The sequence below is a fragment of the Tiliqua scincoides genome, chromosome 10 (assembly GCF_035046505.1).
Source record: "Tiliqua scincoides isolate rTilSci1 chromosome 10, rTilSci1.hap2, whole genome shotgun sequence".
NCBI classification, from domain to species: Eukaryota; Metazoa; Chordata; class Lepidosauria; order Squamata; family Scincidae; genus Tiliqua; species Tiliqua scincoides.
The window spans coordinates 5,497,594-5,500,497 of record NC_089830.1 but is presented as its reverse complement, the minus strand read 5'-3'; positions in this window follow the sequence as shown (position 1 = coordinate 5,500,497).

Here is a 2,904-nt window from a genome sequence, read left to right as displayed (position 1 = left end):
CAAAAATACCAAGGTTTTAAAAATTTTGGCCTGTAGTGGTGTCACCACCCCCTCTGTGGGCGTCACCCGGTGTGGACTGCACCCCCTAGCAATACTACTGATTCCACTTTATTTATTTATTTATTTTTCACATTTTTATACCGCCCTTTCTCCAAAGAGCTCAGGGCAGTGTACACAGCTGCTACCCTCCTTTTGTCCTCACAACAACCCTGTGAGGTAGGTGAGGCTGAGAGAAAGTGACTGGCCCAAGGTCACCCAGGAAGCTTTGTGGCTGAGGGGGGATTTGAACACGGAAAGCAGCTATCAAAGGTGATGTATCAAAGTCCATGGCTCTTCCATTGGGGAGAAGACACTTTTTACTCTTCCTCCTCCAGCAGTTTATCTGCTTCGGATTGCCTTCTCTGCCCCTGTGGTGCAACAGCACCTGTGGAAGAATATTTTTTAATAGAACAGAGGGAGAATTTCAGAAGAAAAACTCCAGAGAAGAAAGGACCAACCCATCGACTTGTGGTCCTTTAGGGACAGGTTGCAGCCTCCAGAGCTGCACTGGAAAAAACCAGCCCTGCATGCAACAATATCACGCTGTGATTGGCCCATGGTCTATATGTCACTCAGTTAATTAGATTTAGAACCAATCTCATCCTGAACGTTTGGGGTGAATAAATCAGAACCTTCTCTGCACCCCACCAGTTTCAACTTTCCCGGACCTAGAGAGGGCCTTCTTGGCAATATGTTTGCAGAATGCCCTGCCAAGGGAAGCTTACCTTTCACATCTCCACCCCTGCTTTGCACCACCAGGTGAAAACTGTCCCATTTAACCCATTTCTGCCTGGCCAGCAGGTGACATACAGATTGAGACATACAAAATTATGCAGGGGATGGACAGAGTGGATAGAGAGATGCTCTTTACACTCTCACATAACACCAGAACCAGGGGACATCCACTAAAATTGAGTGTTGGGAAAGTTAGGAGAGTTAGAACAGATGAAATAATTTCTTTACTCAGAATTTCTTTACTCAGCCTGTGGAACTCATTGCCACAGGATGTGGTGATGGCAACTGGCCTGGACGCCTTTAAAAGGGGATTGGACAAGTTTCTGGAGGAAAAATCCATTACGGGTTACAAGCCATGATGTGCATGTGCAACCTCCTGATTTTAGAAATGGTCTATGTCAGAATGCAAGGGAGGGCATCAGAATGAGGTCTCTTGTTATCTGGTGTGCTCCCTGGGGCATTTGGTGGGGCCACTGTGAGATACAGGAAGCTGGACTAGATGGGCCTATGGCCTGATCCAGTGGGGCTGTTCTTATGTTCTTATGTGTACACATTTGGTCTCTGTGGCGTCTATGCAGAATAGCTTAAGTAGGCAGAAATGGCTTAAGTAGGCTTGTCATCTGCAGTGCTTTTAACTGATGGTTCTTAATGATAATACCTGTTTATCAGTGTTCATCTGTGATTTAGTACTGCATATTGTTTTGTGTGTGTGTGTGTGTGTGTGTTTTTCATTGTGAGCTGCTCCAGACACCTTGAGGAAAGGTGGGACGTATGTTTTTAAGTAACTAAATTCTGCAGAATAAGATTTAATCACAATCTGTTGCACGGCTCCACCTTTTCCTGGCTGAATCCTAAAGGCCAGCCCAGACTTGTTGGTCTTTCAAGGGTTGGGCTACACTCAAACCTGTGCTCAGGACAGTGATCCTGTGAAGCAGAAGAATGTGGTGCCGGGCACAGATTTCTGCTTCAGGAGAACCTCTGGCTCTGGTTTCATTTTTAAAAGGGCAGGTTCTAGTCCTTATGGGTCCAAAAGCCAAAATGCACCAGGCGATACCTGGGAAAATCTCAGGATTGCTGGATAAATGCACCTCCCCATGAGCAACAGAAGCTGAAATCGGAAGAGTGCAAAATAAGAAATCATGCAGATTTGTACAACTTGCCCAATTTATACAAGTTACAGGGTCTAATTTTTCTTGAATAGAATTTAAGTGACCAATTTGACGAACCCAGAATATTTTGGTTGGACTTCTTATAGCAGAGTGCATGCAACCTTGGTTCTAATTCTTTGTGCTTTCTGCTTCTACTCCTGTTTCTAGGTATACTGGCTTCAGGCCTCCATGACTGCCCCCACCATCACCATAGGATGCAGCGCACGTCCCGTTGGCATGACTGGATCAGTGCTGGAAAGTTGGATAGGACTACGCCCTTAAAAAAAATTCTTCTGTATTTGGAGTTACTAGTCATAAGAACATAAGAACAGCCCCACTGGATCAGGCCATAGGCCCATCTAGTCCAGCTTCCTGTATCTCACAGCGGCCCACCAAATGCCCCAGGGAGCACACCAGATCACAAGAGACCTCATCCTGGTGCCCTCCCTTGCATCTGGCATTCTGACATAACCCATTTCTAAAATCAGGAGGTTGCGCATACACATCATGGCTTGTACCCCGTAATGGATTTTTCCTCCAGAAACTTGTCCAATCCCCTTTTAAAGGCGTCCAGGCTAGACGCCATCCCCACATCCTGTGGCAAGGAGTTCCACAGACTGACAACAAGCTGAGTAAAGAAATATTTTCTTTTTTCTGTTCTAACTCTCCCAACACTCAATTTTAGTGGATGTCCCCTGGTTCTTGGCTTTATTAATTGGCAGAGGAGCTCAGTTCTTGCAAAGCACTCTGGTTTGACCCTCTAGAAGAGGTTTAGCAAAGCTTCTCTTAATAGCCAATGAAGAATTCTAGCTCTGATAGTGAAAGTGAGCAGAAGAGACCTTCCAGAGGGCATAGGGGGTTTAAAAGTGGTATGGAGACCAGCCACTCTAAGGAGCAGTAGTGTGTAGGCTGAAAAGGAGAGTCTGTACATCTGAGTGATGCATCTGCCTGCCTCTGACTCAGAAGAAGCAAGACTTTTCCT